Source organism: Coturnix japonica, chromosome 2, assembly GCF_001577835.2.
Source record: "Coturnix japonica isolate 7356 chromosome 2, Coturnix japonica 2.1, whole genome shotgun sequence".
Lineage (NCBI taxonomy): Eukaryota > Metazoa > Chordata > Aves > Galliformes > Phasianidae > Coturnix > Coturnix japonica.
The window spans coordinates 130,056,002-130,070,207 of record NC_029517.1 but is presented as its reverse complement, the minus strand read 5'-3'; the positions used below and the strand labels follow the sequence as shown (position 1 = coordinate 130,070,207).

Below are 14,206 nucleotides of genomic sequence, written 5' to 3'. Positions count from 1 at the left end.
TGGTTTTGTCATTCAGTGGCAGACATCAGACCTCAGGTGGTTTGTTTTTGTGAGGCAACTCTTCCAAAGAAGGGTTAGATTTGGGACTGCTTATATTTCAGAGTGGTTCTGAAATAATGTCATAATGTCATAATGTCAGAGGAGAGAAAAAAGTAACATAAGGAAAAATTCATGTTGGATATTATTATTATTATTATTGTTGTTGTTGTTGTTGTTGTTGTTGTTGTTGTTGTTATTTTCCTCTGAAAGAGTGGTAATGCATTGGAACAGGTTGCCCAAGGATGTGGTGGAATCGCCATTCCTAGAGGTGTTCAAGAAAGGGGTAAATGTGGCACTAAGGGACACGGTTAGTGAGCGTGATGGGGATGGGTTGGCTGTTGGACTAGATGATTTAGTGGTCTTTTCCAACCTTAATGATTTTATGACCTAACCTGAATTGTTAAAGAATTTTACAGTAGGCTAGGATGACTTACCTCTTTTGTCTGGAGACATGATTGTGAAGCCTAAACATAGGTATATATTACCATCAGTGTCCTCAGAATTCTGTATTTCCTGGCTTGAAACTGTGATGCAATCTCTAGCCTTAAAAATGAAAGTTATGACTGAAAATGCAGGCGTTTCTCTATGTTGTGTCACAGATGTCTTGGATATGTCCTTCTTTAGAGAACTGTGACTACTGCTGAAATCAATACTTTATGTATTGTATATTACTTAGCTCCCCGTTGAAGTGGTGCAAGTCACTTCTCCAACCATGCCAGACTTTCTTGCATGACCGAGAATATATATATATATAAATGCACATATATATATGTATTAAATGTTGAAGCTTTACATCCATACTGTACTCCCTTGATACAGCTGAAGGTGCCCACTCTGCAGTTACCTGACAGTGAGGTAAAGGAGCCATGCATTTCAGCGGGCTGTGCATGTCCTTAGATGGATATTTCCTCCTTGATGTAGACCAGTGCCAAAAAGAGGTTTAAGGTGGATAGACTGCCAGTGATGTAACACAGCCATGCTGATATAAGGCATCTGAAGACAGAGGGACTGACTAGTTTTTCTCATAGGGGCTTTTGTAACTCAGAGATGTGGCTTTCAAGAAAGAGCTCTTATAAGGAAAGGCAGAAAATACTTGCTTTCAAGCTGTTTACATGTATCTCAGTGGTTACATTTTGCAATATACTCCCTGACTTAGCAGAAATAAAGTCTGTCTGAGGTTTTAGTGATCTTTTCATAAGAGACAGGCATTTCGCTGTCAGCAAAGGGGATGATGATGTGGGTTTGCTTACAATTAGTTATGCAGTGAGATCATCTCCCCTTGCACCCCAAATCACAGCAGGGAAGACCCTTGGCCATTCATACCACAAATACTATTTTTCAGCTTTTGAGAAATGGTTCACAGTACTGTCTACTTTTACATGGGCACCTCTTTTAAGGCTTAAAACAGATAACATTTCTTCTTCCCTTTTTTTTTTTTTTTCTTTTTCTTTTTCTTTTTTCTTTTTCGAGTGGTAGAAAAGCTCTTTGAGACAACTATTCCTTATAGTCATTGAGTGGGGATCAGAATTGTTGCCTAAAAGTGTATAAATTAAAAACCTTATAGGGACAGTGTTTATACAGTAATTAGTCTTACAAGATATATATAGACTGAGAAATTATTCCAAAGAAAGTTGGATTTAATGTATGCCAGCTGATGCATTTTGCTCCTCAGATGGGTGATTCCTGTAGCAATTAAATACATAGAAAATGGCTTTATTTGAACCATGTTATGACTCTCAAATGAACACGATGTGGACACACCATGTTCTAGAATACTTCAGGGAGAGGTTCTGCCGGCACACATCCTACAACCACTTCTCTGTGTCTCATAATTTAATAGAAAATACTTTCCAGCGTATCTCCTTGCTGCCTCATTCTCAAAGGTTAATACCCTCTGTTGCATCCAGACTGCAAAGAGAGCCTTGGCAGTAGGTAGCATATCCCTTTAGAAAGTTTTCACCAGTGATTTTTCAATTTTAGTAGCCTTTAGACAGGGTATCACAGTGTCCTGCAAACAGTACCAGCTCAGGAAAGAACTGTCACGGCTTATGAGCAGTATGCAGCTTTGTACTGACATGTCTGGACAGAAGTGACATTTATTTGATTGTTGTGACCTTGATGCATCTTGTGATGTTCCATTGTAAAATCAGAGCCTTGTGACATGTGTACTTGATAGAGAAATGGCAACTGAATGCCTCAGTTTCTCATGTGTCTCCCTCAGTTAGGACTCCACATTTTGATCACATGGCAGCCCATCTACTTTGGATTTTTTTCCATCTTATTTTCAGATCCCTAGAGATAGGCAAAGTTCAGCTTGTTTGCTCTATGTAATTAGGCATGAATTATAAATGTGCTGGGCTGTGTAAGAGGGCTCCTTTTGGAGATAGTTTTTCAGTGTTCTGTGGTAAAAAGCAGCTCTCTCTCACCCAAGGAGTTGGCTCATGAGGGGATTCCCCTATGAAAAAAAAAGTGCAATAATGGAATCATAGGGTTTGGAAGAGGTCTTTGGAGATCATTCAGTCCAACCCTCTTGCTTCAGCAGGTTCCCTACAGTAGTTTGAACAGCAAAGTGTCCATACGGATTTAAATCACTGCAGAGAAAGAGACTCTGCAGCCTCTCTGGGCAGCCTGTTCCAGTGCTTTGTCACCTGCAAAGTAAAGAAGTTTATCCTCATGTTCATATGGAACTTCCTGTGTTCCAGCTTTTGTCAGGATAAAATCCTATTTTTAAGTCTGGTTTTAAAGAAAAAGGACTGACCTTTATTTTAAATGATAAAAAGTTCCAACTTGCATCAGAACAGGAACTTTGAAAATTACTCCCTCTTCCACTTTACTGCTTGTTCCATTCCCTACAAAAATACAAAACACCCCCAGAATAACCCCCTGGCCTCCCAAAAGCTGCTGTTCGACCTTCACAGCGATAGACTTCATTTCCATGCACTCATTTTGGACATAGAGCGGCATCCCTGAGCCCCGACACTTCTCCTGAGAGCAAGTGCCCTGCGTGCTCCCCCCCTCCCCCTCCCCCCCCCAATCCCCCTGCCGAGGCTGTGGGGTGGTATCCCACACCCGTGCCCTTCCATCTCTTTGGGTGCCGAGGAGTTCAGGGTGCTGGGGCAGCTGTTGCGCCGAGTGGTGCTGCCGCCGTGGAGTTGGGTAACCATAGCAACAGCATCATCGCCAGCATCCTCCTCCTCCTCACCCGCTCTCCTCCTCCTCAGCATCATCAGGAGCAGCAGCAGCAGCCCTGGCAGGAGCCAGAGACCGGCAGCCAAAGCTGCAGCCAGCTGCTTGCCCGCCCCTACCTGCACCGTCACCCCACCACGGCACTGGCCCCGCTGCTCTCCACAGGGGGCAGAAATAGGGGAGAGGGAGCGGAGGGATCCCGCACAACCCAGGTAAGAGCCTGCTGGCAAACTCCCCGCGATCGATGTGCTGTGTGCCTGCTGTGTGTTTGCGTGCGAGTGTTTGTTGCTAGTTTTCCGGCTTCCAACGGCAGTGTGATGACAATTCAAGGCAAGCAGGTTTTCCAGCTCCTATTTCCCATCTCTGCCATACTGTAACCTCTCCCTCTCCTGCATCGCAATAGATGAGGAATAAGGAATTATATTTTAAAAGGTTGTTTGGGAATGAAGTGACTGGGGCACCCGATGTGATTAAGAGTGCTGAACGGCTGTGCTTCCAAAATAAAAGTGGGCAGCAGCCGCACAGCAAAGGTTGACATGGTAATTAATAACCCCTTAAAAAAAATATCATGCGACAACACACTTCTGCCTCTGCCCACTCCACAAATAAATCTCTCTCATCGTGTTCAGCAGAGCTGAAAGCCAGAGAGGTGTGTGATAGCAAAGACCAGAAGCCTCACTGTAGTCCAGCAGGTTCACCTTAAGTGCTTTAAAGCCAGACTGAATCATTGCAATACCAACACAATCATATATCTGCACATATGTATACACACATATGTATTCGTAAAAATGCTGTTCCTATGTCTTTATACCTTGTAAGAAGAAAAATATATCTTCTTAAAGATGTGGGTGTGATGGCCAAGCAGTGAGATCCTCACTTCATCTCTGTATGAGAAAGCGTGAATGCACACAAAAAGGCAAGAAAATTGATCTAATTCAGAGGTGTAGGGAGCCAGTCCATGTTGTTTTAAAAAATGAAGGGATCCAAAGCTTTGGAGTGTCCTTGTGAAGGAAAAATGTCTGTGGATGAATGTGTACATGCCTGGGGAGTGCAAAAGAGGAGAGAATAAGAAGTAAGTTTAAGCCCAGCAGTAAGTGTTTGCTATGTAATGACTGCAGAGAGAGAGCTCTTCTTTCCACCTCCATGTAAGTAGTATTTATATTGTTATTCTCCCTCTCACTTTTTTGGACAGCAGTAAGGAGAGCTGCTGTTGCTGTCTCTGTCTCCTCTAACCCCCCGCTCTCTGTCTGATGTCCTTATGTTCCCCTGTCCTCCCTACATCATCCCTGTCTGCATGGCTGGAAATGCCCCTGGCTTAAATAATCATAAGCATTCTAACAGAAAGCTTTTGAGCTTGTCCCATAAGATGACACAGTCATTACTCTACTTCCTTATTTATACTATAGGGACACTCTGGATATGACCCCATGCCAGGTATTATAATAAAGGGGTATACTTGTTTTATGTGAAACCTGATTTGAAAATCACAGGGCTTGTCACTTGCTTGCAGATCCCTCTACAACTACCTGGAGCTAGGAGATAGTCTGTGATTACCAAAAGAGGTATAGACAGAATTGGACCCACCTTTTCACTCTGATCATAAACATCTTAGTCCTGCAAACAACAGCAAAGCAAAGAATTTGGATAGGCAGGACCTTATGCTCTTATGCAGAAGTGTTGTAAAAATCATCTAGGGATGACTTCCCATTGCAAGGAAACTTGGTAGGGTGAAGGATAGGAAAAGAAATCAGAGGCAAAGCTTTGGAACAGATGCTACAGTTTGCAACATAATTTCCTTAAGAAGCCTGACCTTATCACCACTACAGGTCTACCAGGGGCTATTTGACCCTTGTTAGGAACAGTTCTCATGGACAAGGTATTTAACAAAAGGGGATGATTTTGGATTCTTGTGTTAATTAAATATAGGAACTGTAAGACCGCAGTTGTCAGGACGTGGAACCAGCAGAGCCACACGGTGTATTTCTGCATAATTTTTGCTGTATGCCTCAAATCTAGAGAATATTTCAGTTTTGCAACTTCCACTTGGCAATTGCAGAGAACAAAAATACCTACGAAAATGCCCTGAAATGATCATATTTCTGGCACAGGGACATCAGAGGCAGGATTAAAACTGTGTTTATATGTGTTGCAGAGATCTAAAATACATAATCAAGGGGCACATCAGTATGGCATGGTGCGGTGATCCTCTCATCAGTACAGCAAATGACTGAAGGTCAAATGGCTTTGGGGATTACATATTAACACCCTGCAAATATTTGGATGTAGTCTTATTTTGCTGCTTGCTGGCTTTGGGGAGATGATTATGGGGAAGGCAGAACTCATCCATGGACTTCTGATTACTACAGGGAGGCAAAACTTCTCCTAGAAATAGCTCTGGGAAAGGCAGGAAATGTGTATTTTTTAAAAGCAGTGTTTTGTCAGAAAACTCCTCTGTGAAAGAAGCACTGTAAACTGCTTTTTGCTTATGGAAAGTTGGGACACGTTATCTGACCTCAGTGTAAACAATAAAGATTCTTTTCTATATCAAATAACCAATTTTTAATGCTTGATGTACCCCATCCCAACACTTCCCTTTGCTTAGATGGGAAAGCTTTTTATTTTACCTTTTGTCTTGTTCAATTATATTGATTTGTATAGTAACAGAACACTGTATTTCTATTGTTTTGTGCACAGCTGTTAACATCTGGTCTCTTGATGACCACATAGTGTTGCTTACTAGCACATTTCTAAGGGGAAAAAGCTATTTTTGTATCTAATGGTATTATTAAGCACCTTTTAAAATCCAGATCCTTACCCTCATTAGTCACCCGCTGTGTCTCTTAGAGCTCAGAACAAAAGGAGACTTGTACTGTAGTTGTTGTTTAGAAGTCAGTATTTGCCAACAGGTTGAAACAGGCATTTCTGAAATGCGGCAAGCCAGTGCTTTTATGTTTATTGTTTTTTAGATAAGGAAGCTGCCGTTTTCTAGATTCTACCATACAGTAATCTGAGTCAAGAGATCTGATGATCAATGTTGTACCTGGCATTCAGTTTAACAACGCTATTCATTTGATTTTGAGGCTCTGCGTAGACTGCCTTTTATTACTCCATTCAGTAATCAGATGCTGTGATTTTCCTTGTTGCAATACTGTAATTGTCTGCCTTTACACTATACGGACATCAGCTAGATCTGCTGCTTAATGAGGCAGACATGTAACCATAGAAAATAAAAGTTTTCCCCAAGAATAAGGGGAGGGTGAGATCAAACACTGGGCACTTTATCAGTTTAGACCCCTTGAAATTACCAGGAGCTACAGGGCTGATAAGGAAATAAGCTATTATTTATTTATTTATTACACCATCTTCTCAGGTGTTCAGTCTGGTATTGGCAGGTTCTCTTCAAGTCCAAACTGTACCTGTGCTCATGTAATATGGACATTTGTGTCCACTTAGCAGATACTTTACTTTTGGTTCACCTTGAAGGGGTTGGAAAGTTGTGTATGCTCTCTGCAGAACCCTTCCAACTGAACTATGTGCTGCTTTGTTGTATTCTATATCTTCTAGACCTTGGAATATCTCCTTTCTTGTCTATCGACTCAGTAGAGACTCTTGGCTTTTTTGCTCAGCATTTCCTGGGATCCATCAGCTTCTTTGCTCATAGGTTAAAACCTTCCCCAGGTTGGTGAGATGGGCTGTGAGTTTGTTCTTCCCTCAGCACAGCCACAAGGCTTTGTCAGAAGCACGTCTAAGAGCATGAGTAGTGCAGGTATCTCCCTGTTCATTTCCTCTCACCTTTCTTATGTTGTTAATAGGTGGATGGTCAGATTAGATGATCTTAGAGATCTTTTCCACCCTTAATGATTCTATGAGTCCATCTTTGCACACTAGCAGTGCCTTACATGCTGCAAGGAAAGCAGGGGCTGTGATGCAGCATGACTGTTGCTAACCTGCTCCAGGAGGTAATGGGCTGTAATATATATGTATTTTCTCTCTAATCCTATTATTAGTGTTAAGGATCTATAGGAAGAGAGGTGGCCAGCAGAGACAGGGAGGTGACTGTTCCTCTACTTTGCCCTCGTGAGGCCCCATCTGAAGAACTGTGTCTGAGTCTGGGGTTCCCAATACAAGAAAGAGAGAGATTTGGAGAGGTTCTAGAAAAGGGCCACAAGGACGTTAAAGAGGGCTGGAGCATCTCCCCCACAACGACAGGCTCAGGTTGCTGGGCTTGTTTAGCCTGGGGAAGAGAAGGCTGCAGGGTGACCTCATTGATCCTATAAACAGGAGGGGATTCAACACTGTACAAGGGTAGATAATAGCAGGAAAAGGGGAATGGTTTTAAATTAAAGGAGGGAAGATGTAGATTGGATTTCAGGGGGAACTTCTTTACTATGAGAATGGTGAGGTTCTGGAACAGGCTACCCAGAGAGGTTGTGGATGCCCTATTACTGTAGGTGTTCAAGGCCAGGTTGGATGGGGCCCTGGGCAGCCTGGTCTAGTAGGCCCTGCCTATGGCAGGTGTGTTGTAGCTTGATAAACCTTGAGGTCCTTTCCAACCCAAGCCATCCTATGATTCTGTGATTCTGTGCAGCTATCCAGAAGTTTTACATTTCCTCTGTCTGCCTGCAGCAGGTGGAGCATCCCAACAAAGTGTAAAAAAGAGAATTCCTTTTCTGTCCTAAGATGCTGTCGGCATCCATGTGTTAATGCAAATCAGTAGAGAATCCCTTGCAGGGGGGAGTACTCTCCCCAGTCCTCCCACAGCTTCCAGATATCTGATGGCATTCCCTTGTCTATCCCAAGATCAGACATGCTATGGTGTGGTCTTCATGTGATTGGAGCACCCTTACCTCAGATACGGCTATACATTAGTACTGAAAAAATAAGTTTATATAGTTGAGTCAGAAAAAGGGTGATTCTAGTTCTGCAGGAGTCCACAGAAAAATCCTAAGTGGGCAAAGAGAGTCACACTGTTTACTTGTCTTACTGCAGCTGAGACAGTGTAGGATAACTGCGATATCCTGTCATATCCTTGATGTGATGTGTGTTGTGTTTTCTCATCCTTAGGATTGTAGACATAAGACCTCCTGCTGGTATACATATTTATAAAGTTGCTGCTTTTTTACCTTCTGATTTGTTTTCAGTGGACATAATAATGTATATTTTTTCTAGTTTTTATTTATGTAGTGTTCTCATGGATATGCAAGATCTTACACATAGTATTGGACTTTAAAGGAAGAATTGTAGATGTCAGTCTTTATACTGCATAGCAGTACTGATAGCGCATAGCAGTGGTGCTACAAGAAGTCAGCATCTGTCTCTTTGGCATGGAGATTTCAAGTTCTGTTTTCCTGGTAGTAGTGTGGCTCTTAAGGATTCATAGCATGCAGCACAATGACAAGTGGGGCTTTCTTAATGTAATTCAGCTTAGGGGAGACAACTCATCTGCTGCCATCACTGAGCGGCATGGGGAACAGCAGGCTCTTTCTTTGTCCAGTCTGATTGGCAAATGAATCTCTTGTGTTGTGTTTCTATCCAGGTCTGTGGACTTGAAAAGAATCTGGCTCTGCCAGAATCTTTTAACACACAATTTTGTCTCCTAATATCTTGATAACGCTGCATTTATTTCCAAGGCTAAGAAGCAGTGTGCTGTGAGGTTCTTATGGTGAACATGAGCATTACTTGGAGGATGTGGCTTGAAGGAAACATTGTTTGCATCTTTTCCAGTTTATCAGCCCCTACTTCCATAAGCACTGTTTCAAAGATGGAACAGTAGGAAAAGGAAGCCTTTTTTACTGAAAGTATTTCAAAAAGAGAGCAAGAGGACCAGTATTTTCCTCCCTGACTCTCCTACAACCATGGTGTTTCAGTAGGAAAATATCCATTTCTATTATATTATCTCCCTCTCCTGTTCACTCCTATCCTCTTGTTGCTTCCCAGTGGCTGTGACTTGGCTTCACTGCAGACAGATGATTCTTGTTTGTGTAACCTTATGGTCTCACTAAAAATTCAGTTGGCTTCTGAGCACCAGCACTGAGGGTGTCTACGTGAAATCACAGTGAAATGATTCTGTCTGTGTAAGAAAATCTCCCGTTTGTTCTGTTCTACAGATGATGGAAAAGAATGGGGTAGCAAAAAATTTTGGAAGAGCAGTTCTCTTTGAGAAACCCTCTTCTGGATTTGTATGATCTAAGTAAATCTGTGTTATGGCTGATTGTTTGGCTTCTACAGAGAATTAACCTCTGAGCTACATGAATTAAGCACAAGGCGCAGATTTGCTAGTTGCTGATACCTGTGGCAGTTGCCCACCCTCTGTGTGATTGAGCACCTGAGCTCAGTAGGTACTAGCATAGTTCCCAATTCGCCCATGCCTTAAGGCATGGATCTCTATGAGACAAATCTGATGGATTTCAGTAGAGCAGAGTGGTGTCTGCTGCTGCAGGGGACTTCTTACAGGTGCTCACAGGCTACACCACACTGCATAAATCTATTCTACACCATGCAGCAGTGCAGCTTTATTTATTTTCTTTGTCTTCCTGTCTTGGTTTAAAATCTCAGCTGAAAACTTTTTTTTCTGTCCATGTATCCTCATTGTTTTCTTTCTTTTTCCTTTTCCCTTTGCAGCTGCATTTAAGCTGAGCTGTGTGAGGATACAATTTTCCACGGTACATGTTACAGAATATAAAGTTACATTGTGTTAGGTTCTAGAATGCCTTGCTCAACAGCCAGCCAGTTGTTTAACTGATGCAGTCGAGGGGATGCTTGCCACTGACCTCAGAAACAGCAGGATTCATCCCCATGCACAAAAGGCTTTTCAGAAGGAAAGATAATGCACAAGGGTGTACAGAAATTGTTGGTTGAGAAAGGCATGGAAGCCTGCACCATGTCAATGGAAAGGCTTTTGTTGACTGTCCTGGATGGATCAAAGTCACACTCCTGTTTCAACTTGGGATGTCACGTCCACTAGAATGTTCCTCACCTTTGTGTGAGGAACTGAGCAACAAAGTCCAGGGCACCAGGAGGCAGAAGAGGGACAAGGTGTAGAGAAGTTATGTTGGGAAGGCCACTCTTTTTTGCAAGAGTAAACATCTGCAGATTGGCCCAAAAGGTAAAGGATCAACGATTCCACAGTGTTATGTTAAATGTGCCTGGATGGTGGGAAAGTGAGGAAGATGTTGGGAATCTGGGAGTAGATTTAAATTGCATCAGTTCTTTTGTCTGTAGAGAGAAGAAACATTGTTGGAGGAAAGAAATAGTGAGAAATGATCAGCAGTCTCCTGCTAATTTTGAGTAGCACTGTAGATTAAACCTTGTTTTCTTTAGATGACTTGCACTGGTAGTGGGTGACATTAGTGCTTTATTAAACTTGCCGTGCCAAGCAGCTCATTGGTTTTGTGTAGCTTATAATAATACCCTAATTGTGAAACAGAAGGTGGGATAACTCGGCATCAGAAATTGGAATGCAAAAATAGTTGCTGCCAGATGAACTAAAAATACACAACAGCATAACTCTTGCCTACAGCAGCACAGGCTGAACACACATCAGGTTCTGGCAGTGGGGACAAATGGCTTTCCTTTGTTTTCAGCAGCTGCTGATCATCAGTGCTGGCTGGTGACCCACAGAAGTCACTGCCAAGCTCCACCTTAGGTGCCTGCTAGGCTTCCTGTAGCAAGTTAATTAGTATCCTCAGCAAGTTAACCATTATCCAGAGCAATAAACAAGCTATGCAGGGTGACTACAGAAGCCAGTTCATTGTAGCGTGGGCATACCTGATCATGGCAGTGACCAACAAGTTGGGAGTGATCTGCAGCAAGGACAGAGGGTCCTCTCTTCTTCTGCTATACCCTCCTGCTGTGGGGATAAACAGCAGATGCTACAACTGCCACTGAACTGTGTGCCTTGGAGTGTTCTCTACACAAGGGTTGTTTGTGCTCAGTGATTTATCCACTATTCTCTGCAGCTTCTTGGAACGATCCCACCCTGTCAACTTGGGCATTACAGGGGTGAAATTTGATTTACCATGTGCTTGTTTTTCTGCTATGAACTTTGAAGTCTCTGTGCCAATATACGTCAAGTGGCATACATGCAGTGGTGATGGGGGACCATGAAATAGGTTCATTAGATTTAATTAGGAGACATCTAATGCCAGCATCAGCCATGCGACACAGAACATTGTCAGATATTAGATCAAAGACAGGGCACATGCTGTAGAATAAGAAAGGTGCTCTGTGAAAAGAGATAATTAACTGTATTGGACACAAGTGATGAGGCATCTTCCCTGGAGATCGGACACAAAAGCAACATAGAGCTGAAAGAATGAAGACAAATAACAAGAATTTGAAATTCTTGCAATACAAATAATAAATCCCAGTTTTGGTGGGAATCCTTCACTATTTTGGAGACAGAGACAGCTGTTGTTGAGATATGAAGGGCAGAAGAGAGACTTTTGCTGAACACACCTGCAGGTGGCAGGAGTGGCTGGTGGCTATATTCACATTCATGCCTATTTTTCCTTCCCTGAGTCATGCATCTTCTTACTGTACAAAACAGGTACTTTGCTCAGAGCAGAAAATGGCAGTATACTGCAGAACTGTAGCTAACAGAACTGTTTGAAAGGTTCAGCCTACAGGTAAGCCCTCTTTCTTTGATGCACTTAAGCTTTTCTTCTGCCTATTTTCCTTCCATGATGTGTTACGAGCACTAAGTCTAAGGACATGATTTTTCCTTGTGTCTCATCTAATGCTTCTTGGTATCAGGAAGATCTGATGTAAACAGGCCAGGAAAAGCACAGAGGTTGTTTATCCTGCTGTATTTGCTCTTGGGCTTCTCTGGGCTGAAGTTATTCTGAATAAAGGGAGCATCAGGAATGAGAAACTACTTTCTGGGAGTGCTATTCCACTTATTCTTCAATGAAATAAATGCAAAAACTCATTTTTTCTCGTGGGAGAAGTTTATAGGATAATTCAGGTTGCAAGAAACCTCTGTCCCAAGCTCTTACTCAAGTCAGAGTCAGCTGTGAGTTCAGACTAATTTATGTATGGGTTTGTACATACTGGCTTTTTCCAGTCCAGCTTCCTATCCATGTATTATGAAAAGAAGATGGCCTGTAAAAGCTTTGGAATGGTCAGGATGAAGGTCAGCAGCATCTTTCATGGAAATACCATATTCAGAGATGGAAACATTTCCATGAGGATTTCATACTGTAGAGATGCCTAGAGGAAGGTGGCAGACACTGAGACATGCAAAGTGTGATAGAGAAGATGAACTTCTCAGTTGCATCCTTGGGTTGTCTTGGGTAGGCTTATTCCTAGGCATAAGTAATTTCTTCTTGGGGGGTTTTGGAATGCCAGAAGGAAAGTGTGGATGTTTATAGTGAAATGAGCTTGGCTCGCTCTACTTCTGTATGTGGCAGAGAATTCTTTTTAGAGATAATGCCTTACATCAGTGATGCAGTTATGGCTGGTTTGGAGACCTTTTTCCCATACCCAAGATAAGGCTTGGAGGATGACTTTTGGAAGAACAATCCATTTGGAAGCAATAATCACCAAGAAAAGATTATTTTAGAAAATAATCACTTATTCATTTTCCCCTTATCTCTTTTTCTCACCAAAAGTTTGGTTTAAAATAATTTTTGCTTTCAGGAGCAATATCGCTGATAATCAGAAGCCTCTCATTGTAAGAACATTTTAGAAAGAATTTGAGGACCAATTATATAAATGTTTCCCTTTTGTAAAAACAGCTTGGGACTTGTAAACATACTCGGTCCACATCTCTCTAAATAATTCATCGTGATGAATTATTTAGTTGTATAAGCTATGTTTCATGTAAGGAAATGCTTTTCTTAATGCAGATTTTCAGATAATTTCCAAGGGGGTAGCTGTCATTTTGTTCTTTTCTTTCTGTCTGCAGCGTGATTGATTTTTTTTGTCATGAGTGTGTTCTTCAGGAGTGGCTGATGCTTGTCAAGGTGACTCCCTCAGCAGTGACAATGATGAGACCTTTCAGCAGAATAAGGCTTAGCAGAAGTCAAGGAGTCCACTTACTATTGTACATGTGAAGAGGGCAGACTTTAGAATCATTGTTCATTTTCCAGAAGAAATCAAGGATGATGACTTCAAAACATGGGAGAGGAGTAAAGAAAACGTGGCTATTGCCCCAATTTTTTATCAGTGCACCTTCATTTTTGAGACTTATCTGTGAAATTAATTTCATTTTTGTTCTATTTTTATAGTTTGCCAACTCTCTTGCATTTTCTTTTCTCTCCTCTTCCTTTTTCCTCCCTCACAAACAGATGAGTTTGAAGACAGCATGAATGAAACAAAATGTTGGCATGGTCTAGCTGGATTTGCTGACAAGAAAAACATTGTTAAATGTGAGACATATGCTTTAATGTGTGACTGTAATTTTATAGAAACTTTTGTATGTTATGGTTGGCAATGGAATCCTTGTAGCCTGTTCTGGCTAGAAGGAACAGTGTTTCTTAGTCTTAAGACAGACACACAATCTGAAGTCAGCTGAAGTATGAGTGGTGGAGTGAATCTTGGTTATGAGCAGTTCCACATCCACATCCAAGTGTGGATGGTTATACAGCTACGGTGCAGTTGTGATAAAGCTGATGATAATCTCATTATCAGTAGTTCTCTTTTCTGTCTCCATCCCACATTTGACAATAAACTACCTGGAGACACTGCAGCTCTATTTACTCCCACTGTAGAGCTCCAACTTGCACAGGACAAGCATATCTTCCCCAGGAGTTCATGGCTGGAAAACCAGAGGGTTATTGACTCCAGGTTGTCCTGTGAGACATTGTGCAGCCAAGACCACTGGGGTGGAGATGCATGCCCCCTTGCATTTGGGGTCTGGTCATGCAGTCTGGGAACTTGTTGAGCTGCAGTCAAGTCAGATCTTCCCACTTACAGAGAAATTTGCACAAAGCCCTATTCTCTCCTTACCTTCTTACTCAAAGATCTCCATGCTGTTGCT

General features: G+C 42.1%; 1 protein-coding gene across 2 annotated transcripts in view; it reads left to right on the top strand.

The window, feature by feature from the left end:
- The first annotated feature begins 3,147 nt into the window (after window positions 1-3,147).
- FAM135B (family with sequence similarity 135 member B) overlaps window positions 3,148-14,206 on the top strand; it is a 183,473-nt gene continuing 172,414 nt past the window's right edge. The window contains exon 1 of one of the 2 annotated variants that reach the window (XR_004306297.1): window positions 3,148-3,437. The gene's annotated coding sequence lies outside the window, so the exon portion shown is untranslated. The remainder of the gene's footprint in view (window positions 3,438-14,206) is intronic. The other variant, XM_015856404.2, reaches the window with a different exon arrangement.